Below are 12,086 nucleotides of genomic sequence, written 5' to 3'. Positions count from 1 at the left end.
GGCTTCCCTTTGTGGGTAACCCGACCTTTCTCTCTGGCTGCCCTTAACACTTTTTCCTTCATTTCAACTTTGGTGAATCTGACAATTACGTGTCTTGGAGTTGCTCTTCTCAAGGAGTATCTTTGTGGCGTTCTTTGTATTTTCTGAATTTGAATGTTGGCCTGCCTTACTGTGTTGGGGAAGTTCTCCTGAATGATATCCTGAAGAATGTTTTCCAACTTGGTTCCATTTTCCCCCTCACTTTCAGGCACACCAATCAGACGTAGATTTAGTCTTTTCACATAATCCCACATATTTCTTGGAGGCTTTGTTCATTTCTTTTTCCTTTTTTTTTCTCTAGACTTTTCTTCTCCTTTCATTTCATTCATTTGATCTTCAATCATTGATAGTCTTTCTTCCAGTTGATCAAGTCCGTTACTGAAGCTTGTGCATTTGTCACGTATTTCTCGTGTCATGGTTTTTATCTCTGTGAGTTCATTTATGGCCTTCTCTGCATTGATTATTCTAGTTATCCATTCTTCCATTCTTTTTTCAAGATTTTTAGTTTCTTTGTACTGGGTACATAGTTCCTCCTTTAGCTCTGAGAAGTTTGATCGACTGAAGCCTCCTCTCAACTCATCAAAGTCATTCTCCGTCCAGCTTTCATCCATTGCTGGCGATGAGCTGCATTCCTTTCGAGGGGGAGATGTGCTCTGAGTTTTTGAATTTTTTGAATTTCCAGCTCTTCTGCCCTGCTTTTTCCCCATCTTTGTGGTTTTTATCTGCCTTTGGTCTTTGATGCTGGTGACATACTGATGGGGTTTTGGTGTGGGTGTCCTTTCTGTTTGTTAGTTTTCCTTCTAACAGTCAGGACCCTCAGCTGTAGGTCTGTTAAAGGTTGCTTGAGGTCCACACCAGACCCTGTTTGCCTGGGTATCAGCAGCAGAGGCTGCACAAGATAGAATATTGCTGTACAGCAAGTGCTGCTGTCTGATTCTTACTCTGGAAGCTTCGTCTCAGGGGTGTACCCCATCGTGTGAGGTGTGAGGTGTCGGTCTGCACCTAGTCGGGGATGTCCTCCAGTTAGGCTACTCAGGGGTCAGGGACCCACTTGAGCAGGAAGACTGTCTGTTCTCAGATCTCAACCTCCGTGCTGGGAGATCCACTGCTCTCTTCAAAGCTGTCAGACAGGGTCATTAACATCTGCAGAGGTTTCTGCTGCTTCCCCCACCCCCCCCCCCGCTATGCCCTGTCCCCAGAGGTGGAGTCTACAGAGACAGGCAGGCCTCCTTGAGCTGTGGTGGGCTCCACCCAGTTGGAGCTTCCCAGAGGCTTTGTCTACCTACTTAAGTCTCAGCAATGGCGGGTGCCCCTCCCCCAGCCTAGCTGCTGCCTTGCAGTCAGATCTCAGACTGCTGTGCTAGCAATGAGAGAGTCTCCGTGGGTATGGGACCCTCCCGACCAGGTGCAGGATATAATCTCCTGGTGTGCCGTTTGCTAAGACCATTGGTAAAGCGCAGTATTAGGGTGGGAGTTACCCGATTTTCCAGGTGTTGTGTGTCTCAGTTTCTAAAGGGATTCCCTTCCCCCTTGTGCTTCCCAGGTGAGATAATGCCTCGCCTTGCTTCAGCTTTCGCTGCTAGGGCTGCACCAGCTGACCAGCACTGATTGTCTGGCACTCCCCAGTGAGATGAACCCAGCACCTCAGTTGAAAATGCAGAAATCACCCATCTTCTGTGTCTCTCACGCTGGGAGCTGGAGGCTGGAACTGTTCCTATTCAGCCATCTTGCTCACACTCCCCAATAGTGTGGTTTCAATGAAAAAGTGTTCACATAAATCAGTGTAACAGAGTACAGAGTTCAGAAACAGAACTTCACATTTATTGAAACATTTTAATAAGATGCAAAGACAGTTCAATTAATAAAAGGTGATGCTTTCAACATGTATTGTGTAAAAAAAGAGTATCCACTTAAAAAAGTGAACCTCAATCATAACTCACAATTAGTACAAAAATTAACCCAAAATTGGTGATACATCTAAATGTACAAGTCTTGGCAAAGTTTTGGAACAATTTGATTTGTCATACGCTGCTGTGAGGAATGTAAAGTATTACAACCACTTTGGAAAATAGTTTTGCTATAACTGTTAAACATGCAGACACCATTTGATAGAACCAATTTTCTTCCAGGAATTTACCCAAGAGAAAAGAAATGACATTCCGTATTAATACTCATAGATCAGTTTTCAAGAAACGTTACGTTTAATAACAAATAACTGGAAACTACATTGACAAGTTTATGTTAAGGTGTGAACACATTGTGGCATATCCATATGATGAAATACTCCTCAGCAATAAAAAGTAATGAACTATTGATACGTGTAACAACATGTATGAATCTCAAAATAATTTTACTGAAAAAGCAAGACAAAACAAAGTACATATGATATTCCATATATATAAAATTCCAGAAAATATACATTAATTTGTGATAACAGAAAGTAGATTGGTAGTTGTCATAGATGGAGATTATGAGGAAGAAGTAAGGCAGTGTGGAATGACAAAGGCTCACAAGGAGACATTTGTGAGTGGCGAATATATTTAGGACACACTTTATGGTTATGTGTTCATGGCTGTATACACATGTTAAGGCTTAACTTATTTTGAACTTTAAATGTATTCAGTATTATAAATAAATTACACCCAATAAACTTTGAAAATATAAACATTATAAACTATTAAATAACCAGCTAGAAACAATAGAAATGTCAGTCAAAGAGGTTGATATACTGTTCTGAGTAAATGCAAACAACGAAACAAATGGCTTCAAAGCATACCAAAAAAAATTTCTCTCATTACATTAATGGAATTCACAATTTGATTTGCATGTTAATAAACATTTTGAAGTATAGCATATATTAAAAAGTAATCAAATTTCAAGTAGTGACTTTGATGCATCATTGAGGAAACAACTCATTTAACTTCACCCTAATCAAGAGATGGGACATACCTTTCTCATGAAACTGCCTATCCTGCCTTCCTGCAAACTAAGTGCTTCAAAACTTCATAAAGTTCATCATTTTGCCATCTTCTGACAGGGTAATAAATTCATCTGCTTTTGAATACTACATAAAAGTTCATACCTAGTTCCTTTCACTTATCATTATACTTATGAGATGATATTGATAGAAAGCAATGTACTAATATTTATAAAATTTCCAAATGCATACCTCTTGGCTCAGCAATTGTACTATGATGAATGTATTCTAAAGACATATATGCCTATGAGCAAAATCACATTTTTTTAAAAGAAGTTTTCAATCTGCATTGTAATTACAAAATCTGTCAATAACAACAGCAAAAAACACACAGCAGAGAACTGATTCAATATTAAATGGTATCTAGGTAAAGTAGAATATTATGCAGCCATTTGAAAGCATAAACCAGTTCTTTTAAACAGCACATTTAAAAGAAACACATTTATATAGATATAAATTATGTCTGGAATAATGCAAAAGTTTTCTCTCATTTTAAAAACACAGGTGAGGGATATTTTAATTTCTCAATTTATCTTTAGTTAGTTTGTATTGTCAGATAAATGAAAATAGTTTAAAATTGTTTTAAAAACTTAGAATTCCTAAATGTAGACACCCCAGGAATATTGCTATAAGTGAAACAATTTATAACGTTACTTCTAATCTTGAAAATACTTGCAGATGAAAATTAGGATCTTTACTGCATATAATTAAAATGTATTTTATTTCACAACAATTTCTATAGCTTAACTTAGTTTAAAAAATGACCGTCATAAATCCTTTCACCCTTCTGTGACAAAAATATAATAATAAGTAAAAAAATAAGTTACATGTGGCAAATATTTGAAGTTACTTAACCAACACTGGCACTTTTAAAACAAGGGAATATTTACACACTGCACACAGACAATACTAAGCTTCATGTTTGATCCATTTTGTGTTCTATATTGAGAGTGTAGTACATTCTAGTACCAACTTTAAGAGGCTTTTGCTTTTTATACTCTGCAGAATTGTATGAAATATCAAGGCAGTATTGTGATAGCTGATGTTACAGAAACAAATTGAAGACCACTTTTCCAGATTAGTTCATTCAATTACTACTTATTTGAGTTTGATTTCCCATGGGCTGCACTGAAAACAAGAAGACATTTTCTCAGTCATTTAGAATGTGAAGTAGAGGAGAAAAGTAAATGGATCCAAACTATTTTCCTTTTGAGAAGCACAGGTTCCTCTTTGAAGTACTTGTGTTTTGTCATTATGGATACTTCTTTACTGATATGAATAATCTCCCTTTTGAATCATAGTGTCCAAGAAGTGCAAGATGAAAAGATCTGATGAGGTATACATTATCCTGTCAAGACCCTTCATTGACAGAATAACCCTTTTTAGTCTCTTTGTGTTGAGTCTTATTTTGTCTGAGAGTATCAGAGCTGTAGGTTTCTTTGATGTGGTTAAATTTCATCCTCCTAAAAGGAAACAATTCAGGCTATTATTGTCATCCATTATCTAATAACTTATATACAGAGGTATTATTATTTTGCTTTGGTTTTCACTTTGCTTGGTAGCCAGGGGAGACCATTCATATTCCAGAAAGTTGTTCTCACCAGTAGAATCTGAGCAGAGCTGTTGCAATATTCAATTTTTGGGCCTAGCCTTTTAAGAAGTAAATGTGCCCATTCCACATTCTCTTTACTCTTCCTGCTGTTGGAAACAAACGGAAAAGTGGACACAAGGAATGGTAAAACTGCAAGCTGGAAGTGACCCTTGTCCTTAAATACATTACTTTGAATGTCACCTGTCAACCATAAAAACTGTACTGGTCCATTGGCTGAATGAGAAAATGCTTCTTATGCATAGTGACTCAAATTGTGGTGGCAGGATTAACCTACCATTAGTCAATCTCACATGATTGTATTAAAATAGACAAGATTTCTTGGCTGATATCAGCATTAGGAGGAACTTGTATTTATTATGAAAAGGAAGTCTAAATCACTTTCACAATTTTAGGATGTGTGATTAAATCAAAATAAAACTATTTACATCAGGTTGTGACCTGAATAGAGTTGTTAATTCATATGCAATCAAATTATGAAAAGAGCAAGCAGTTATAAACAACCTAATGCAGATGTTCAACAAAGAATACAGCCCAGATTTAAGCCTCAATAGTGTCTCAAAATATAACGCATATTTTGAATTTTAAAATAACAACCTAATTTTGAAACAATAACTCCAGATTTCCAAGTTACATGATAAAATAAGCACAGTGTCAGTTTTTATATTCAGAGTTTTATTAAAATAGCCACCAAAAGAAAATGCTGAACAAATTTGGAATTCTCAGAAAATAGGGAATTGTATTATAAATAATCCTCAAGGAAATAATGGAAAATATATTGACATTGAACCAGAATGAAGAAGTTAATGGGGTCTAATTTATTCACCTCTATTCATTTCTGAAACATGAGACCAATAAGGACCTTTGGGGAATCCCAGATTTTTTTCAGGAGTGAAGACTGGAGTGGAAGTAAGGATTAAAGACACCACATTGATTTTGTTTTATACCACTAATGAGTAGAAGTTTAAAGCAATGGCACCTGTATATAAGAGGTATTTTACAACAGCTAAATAAGTAGGTAGTTGTTCGGTGATAAGAGCTTGTCCTTGATAGGAATTAAATGTAAACGATCTTGCAGATCTTGACCTTCAATGTAAAGCAATGAGTGTGGGATTCTTACAATTACCATTGTCAGTAGAAGACTCAAGGAGAGAAATTAAGGATACAGCAACAAAATAGTGAAAAGCATTAAAAATGATAGAAAACACAGTCAAAAAGCCCTGACACCCTGTACCTTCAGGACTTCCACTTAATTTTACCATAGGTGATTAGCAGCACTTGCACGTGTTAAATTTGTGAAGTATAAATGCTAGTATAAAGGCAATGGCTAGGCCGGGCGCGGTGGCTCAAGCCTGTAATCCCAGCACTTTGGGAGGCCGAGACGGGCGGATCACAAGGTCAGGAGATCGAGACCATTCTGGCTAACATGGTGAAACCCCGTCTCTACTAAAAAATACAAAAAACTAGCCGGGCGAGGTGGCGGGCGCCTGTAGTCCCAGCTACTCGGGAGGCTAAGGCAGGAGAATGGCGTGAACCCAGGAGGCGGAGCTTGCAGTGAGCCAGGATCCGGCCACTACACTCCAGCCTGGGTGACAGAGCGAGACTCCGTCTCAAAAAAAAAAAAAAAAAAAAAAAAAAAAAAAAAAAAAAGGCAATGGCTAAAATAAAAAGAAAAAATCAAAGAGATCAGCTGTAGCAAGAAGGAGATCAGTACATACTATGACATTGACATGGAAACTGGACCAAACAAATCATTTCAGAAAGATGGCCCTTCACAGGCCAACTACACCAGTCATCAGTAAGAAATGGCATAAAGGAACTTTGTATGCTGGGATCGCCATAGTTGTAGAATTCTTCATAGGTTAGTAATTGCTGAGCTAGAGGTAGAAATGTTTCACAAGCTGAACTTTGGTTAGTTCTTAGAAGAGACACATAAAAACAAGAAGTTGGATAATGAGCAGAAACAAGGTGAATTCACACAATTTTGAGGAAGCTATTAGATAGGACTCAAATATGAGTAACCAAACACATTCACAAATATAAGCACATCCACATTCACAAAATGTAGCTGTACAAAAATTGCAATATACAAAATAAGGGAAGTAATACTCATTGGAGAGAAAAATATGTAATAATTAAAACCAGAATAAGATTATACAATTCATCTATTTTCTATTTTATTAAAATTCAATAAAACTTGAAGAAATGTACTTTGAAAAAAAATATTTAAAATGAGATTCAAATACGAAGTAGAAATAAAATGGGAAGCTGAATCAAATGTAGGCTGCAAGGCTAAAGTAATTTTTATTTAAAACAAGTAAAAGGAGCAGGACACAGTGGTTCAGGCCTGTAATTCCAGCACTTTGGGAGGCCAAAGCCAGGGGAGATCTTGAGCCCAAGAGTCCTAGATCAACCTGGACAACATAGTGAGACCTCATCTCTACTACAATTTTTTTTTTTTTTTTAAAGATTACCTGGGCATGGTGGCTAGCACCAGTAATCCAAGCTACACAGGAGTCCGAGGCAGAAGGAAGGCTTAAGGCCAGGAAGTTGAAGGGGCAGTGAACTGTGATCGTGCTGCTGCACTCCAGCCTGCGTGAATCCCTTGTGGCAGTATCCAGGGCATCAGCGAGATCCTATCTCAATTTTAAACAATCAAAAAAGCACAATGAATACTGCTAAAATTATAAATAGTAATGCGAAGAAAAAACAAAATAACACAGGAACAGGAAACCAAACACTGCATGTTCTCACTCATAAGTGGGAGTTGAACAATGAGAACACATAGACACAGGGAGGGGAACATCACACACTGGGGCCTGTCGGTGGGGGTGGCATGGGGAAAGTGGGGAGGAGATATGGGAGGGATAGCATTTGGAGAAATACCTAATGTAGATGATGGGTTGATGGGTGCAGCAAACCACCATGGCACATGTATACCTATGTAACAAACCGGCACGTTCTGCACATGTATCCCAGAACTTAAAGTATAATAAAATAAATAAATAAATAATTGTCCTTAAGGTAAAGTAAGAAAGGTCAGAGATTATGAAATGATTTGTTACACTATTGAACAGATTGATAACTATTGAATGAGCTATTTCATATTTTCCAAAAAAAGTCAAAAAAAGACAGCAAACAATGATGGTTTTATAGGTCAATCGTTTCATTTCCTTTCTAAATTAATCTAATATACCTAATCTATACGTTATTAAAGATTTTCCTTCAGCCTACAAAATATTACATTAATTTTAGTGACTAAAAAATAGGATGAGATCCAAAACTCTTTGCTTTTACTATTTCTCACCATTCCATCCATATAAACCTATATATCACATATAAATGTGCTACAGATATACATACATATCACACATATTTTCCCATAGCTTACAAATATTAAATCAAACCATACCAATTAGTTAATATATAATTTGCGTTTTGAATAAAATACTACAGATAATTCCAGGTCAAAACATTTTTAAATGTTTACCAACTAAACATTGAGAATGTTTGGAAATACATGTTCTATGTCCAGGCCAGACCCAGATAACTTAAATCAGAATCTCTTATTGCAGTATCTAAGGAGTCAACGATTTTAGAGTTTCCACTCCCCTGTACCTGGGGATTCTAATGCATAGACAAGGTTGAGAAAACTATATAGAGCAAAGGCATTAGCTTATAAAGCAGCAATATAAGCCACTTGTGTCTTCACTATGATCTATCTATTGATGGATAGATCACCTCTCCATTAGGCAGCTGTCTTGACAGTATTCTCTGTCTTCCCCTTCTTCTTTTTGTCACTTTGGCTTCAGGATTGGTAACAGCTTAGGTATTTAAAAAAAATCATTTCCCTATATTCTCACCCATATAAAGAAACCCTCCTTAACTGGTTGTATTTTGAATGAGCCAGTTTTTTTTTTTTTTTCTCTGTAGAGACCCCTAAGTATACACTGTGGATGAACTGCCTTTGTTATTACATAAAGCCAACTTCTACTTGTACATTGGCTCCCATCCCTTAATGCCCTCTTAAGAATATTGATCCAACAATTGTCTCCTCTATCTCTTGTATCAACATTTTTTTCTCTCTTTCTCTTAGATAATTATTGGAGCTATGGAAACATTTACATACAAACAGCAGTGATTGTTTCTTTCTTAAGAAGATCCTTCCTTTGAAGCCACATTTCCCTTCACTATCTCCTCATTTCCTCTGCTTCCCTTTAGAACAAACCACACTGCCCCCAAACCATTATTCAGCTATTCTGATTCCTCTTGTGTATCATCTTCAACCTCTACACACGTACCACCTCATTTTAAGGGTCTTATTTTCACACTCCATTCAGACGGTTCTTAGGAAAGTCACCCACTTCTACCTTGCCACATTACATTCTCTATTTGCAGACTTCTTAGTTGAACCATCAAAATATTTGGGAACATTTGAACTATTTCTTCCCTGAAGCACTTTTCTTGGTTGTATTTTGGCATATTTGTGTCTTTTGCTGTTTCTCTCACATCATTCCTTCTCTTTCTTAGTCTCCCTTGGTAGGAACTTCGCTCTCTGATTTCTAAAAGTTGGCGTGCCCCAGACCTCAGATCTCTTTGCTATACCCTCATTTTCAGGTTATTCAAGTAACTTTGTGTCTTTAATGCCAACTGGATGCCAACTGTTCAAAACCCTCCAATGGCTTTTCACCTCCTTAAGGTCAACACCAAAGCCTTTCAGTGGTGTAAAAAAGACTACAAGATCTGAGCCCACATAGCTCTGTGACATCACCCACAATTTCACTCCCCATGATCAGGCTCCTCCTCACATTGGACAAACAATCGTGATCATACCTTGGGATCTTTCCACATATTATCCCTTAGGCTTTCTGAAGAACACCCATATGTTTCATTCCCTTCCTGTTTCAGTTCTTGGATTAATATCACCTTATTATAAATTGGGCTTTATATGATCCTCTCTATAAAATAACAACATTCTCCAACTTTACCTTCTGTATCCCTATCATCCTACTTAATTTTGTTTCAAGACACTTAACATCGAAATCACAATACTTGTTTATTTATTGTCTGCTTTCCAACCTTTCCCCGCTAGACTATAAGTATTCTATAAATCTAAGAGCTTCCTTTTTTTTTTTAATTCAAGTCACTAATCTCACAGCATCTAGAATACTATCCGTTACAGAGTATTTGAGAATTTCTGGTTAATTGGATGAATTAATGAGTGTTCCTTTTCATTTTCTGTGAATTACCTGTGTGTTTCTTAAAGTTATGTGTTATATTTTGTTCATATATAAGAAATTTTAACCTTTTGTCCTTTACTTGCCAAATATTGTGTCCTGGTTTATCATTTGTCTTTCTAGTTTATGGTATCATTTGTCATACATAAAAATTTGATATTTAATTTTGATAAAATTGCTCAATTACAAAATGATTATAACAGGTAAGTAAAATATGTCACAATAAATGGCTTTTTCTTTTCTTTTCTTTTCTTTCTTTTTTTTTGAGATGGAGTTTCATTCTGTTGCCCACACTGGAATGCAATGGTGCAATCTAGGCTCACTGAAACCTCCGCCTCCTGGCTTCAAGTGGTTTTCCTGCTTCAGCCTCCTGAGTAGCTGGGATTACAGGCATAAGCCACCACATCTGGCTAATTTTTTTTTGTTTGTTTGTTTGTATTTAGTATTTAGTAGAGATGGAGTTTCATCATGTTGGTCAGGCTGGTCTCAAACTCCCGAACTCAAATGATCCACCTGTCTCAGCCTTCCAAAGAGCTGAGATTATAGGCTTGAGCCACTGTGCCTAGCTCAATGGCTTTTTATTTCACATCTCCCTCTTTCAAACTCACAAAATATTAACACTTTTATAAAATATTCAAAATTTAAAATAATCTTTAATGAAAAAAGGACATATCTGCAACTTGGAAGTACAAAATGCAATTTCTTTAAAAATCTATCAAATCTAGTCTGGGATAAGACAGCGTGTTGATAAATAACACGCACTGCCTCAGCCCTCATATAATAAGTTTTCTCCCAAGTTAATGTCACTTTTTCAGCAAAGTTTGGTCAAACAATTACTATGTGCAAAAAGACAAAGTAAGTGCTAAAGATAACATTGAGAAATACAGTGTGTGACACCCCTTGTGATTTAAAAAATGCATTTTTGTTATCAAACAAAAGACTATAAAAGGCAAAAAACAGCAAAATTAATAAATATATATACATACATAACATATGCATTTCCATATGCATATATGGATACATACGTGGGTATGTGTGTGTATGCAAATATTCAGTGCTCAAACTTTGGTAGTTACCTAGATTTTGCATCTTCCTCCTTTATGCTCCATCATCTTCAAATCCTAACACATTATCATAAAGGGAGGATTATGCTTTTCATCCAGGATAATGTAAAGTAGCATGCTGAGCTAGAATCAAAAATGTTTGCTATCTTAGTATATTAACTTTTCATGGGTAAAACTGTTTACCTAGCCTCTTTAGAAAAGGTTAGTTTGGTCTTATCCTTAAGAAATTCTGTTCAAATTAACGCTGTGACAAATTAAATGTCTTCATTTTTGTATACACTAAAATACCAAATGGAAATGATGATATTTAGTTGTCTAATAGCAAATGTTCTCTGTAGTACTGAAGGACTTCCTAGATTATTGATAACAAATTCCCTCATAACTTTCTGAGTGAATTTTTATATGTTTGTGTGTGTGTGTGTGTGTAATATATAATCAATATATGTGAAAGTTTTAAGTTTTTTAATTTCAAAAAATATTTAAATAGTAAATTTATTAAAGATATTCCAGGGTTTTTAAATAACATATAATGATTATGTTTTTATTTTTGTTTAAGATTACAATTCATAATTGTTGTTTCATTAACTATTGTGCGTCTATGCTTTTCTAAGTTTTTGTTAGAGACTTGCATCTGGTCCTCAGTATTCTTGTAGAATTGCAATGGCACATCAATATCTGTACATGTTATTAGCTTTTCAAAGAAACGATTCTGAATTTTAAATTAAATTAGGCTTACAAAAACTATACATTTTCAATATCATTAGCACAACTGTAAATGCACAAGTTAAAAAAAGACATTAATTTTGAAAGCATAGGGAAGACAGTTTTTTATTTGGTGGCAGGTAATAGAAAAAAAGCTATTTCATTTCCTATGATTTGCTTATAGTTTAACCAGTAAACATGAAAACCCTTTGCCTGAAGACATTTCTCATTTTGAAAAGCACTGAATTTTAATTTCCTACAACAGTCTTCTCAGGGTACTCATTAAAATAAAACCTTCAATTAATTTAATTTTAACTAGAAGCCTTGAGTCTCTTAGCTACTGGATCACATGCCGAACTTGCAAAATGACATTTTTTATTACTTTCTAAAGTATAAATTTTCTATATCCCTGGAAATATTTTGATAGTATATCATAAATCTGAGTCTGGGAAATTGTA

The sequence above is a fragment of the Piliocolobus tephrosceles genome, chromosome 11 (genome assembly GCF_002776525.5).
Source record: "Piliocolobus tephrosceles isolate RC106 chromosome 11, ASM277652v3, whole genome shotgun sequence".
Classification (NCBI taxonomy): domain Eukaryota; kingdom Metazoa; phylum Chordata; class Mammalia; order Primates; family Cercopithecidae; genus Piliocolobus; species Piliocolobus tephrosceles.
This window is presented reverse-complemented; position numbering follows the sequence as displayed.